General features: G+C 38.0%; 1 protein-coding gene across 1 annotated transcript in view; it reads right to left on the bottom strand.

Moving 5' to 3' along the window:
• Positions 1-208, bottom strand: part of LOC119587349 (GTPase-activating Rap/Ran-GAP domain-like protein 3) — a 420,180-nt gene that overhangs the window by 418,972 nt on the left and 1,000 nt on the right. The window lies entirely within an intron of this gene.

The raw sequence follows: 208 nt of genomic DNA, 5'->3' as shown, positions 1-208 counted from the left end.
TCATCTGCTTTTATGTTGATGATAAATGGCTTTGCTTGAATCGGCATTAAAGCTTATTGCCTATGCACTTTCATGGCGATAATCACCTTTGTGGGTATTATGTTCAGTACAGATTAATGAAATTACAATATTCGGTGACAAAGTTTTGTTCGGATGACGTTTGCGGCCTTGGCTTTGACGTCGATAAACGTGTTCGGATTTAGCTTTT

This window comes from Penaeus monodon, chromosome 22 (genome assembly GCF_015228065.2).
Source record: "Penaeus monodon isolate SGIC_2016 chromosome 22, NSTDA_Pmon_1, whole genome shotgun sequence".
Taxonomy (NCBI): Eukaryota; Metazoa; Arthropoda; class Malacostraca; order Decapoda; family Penaeidae; genus Penaeus; species Penaeus monodon.
Note: the sequence above shows the minus strand (reverse complement) of the source record. Positions and strands in the feature narration are given on the sequence as shown.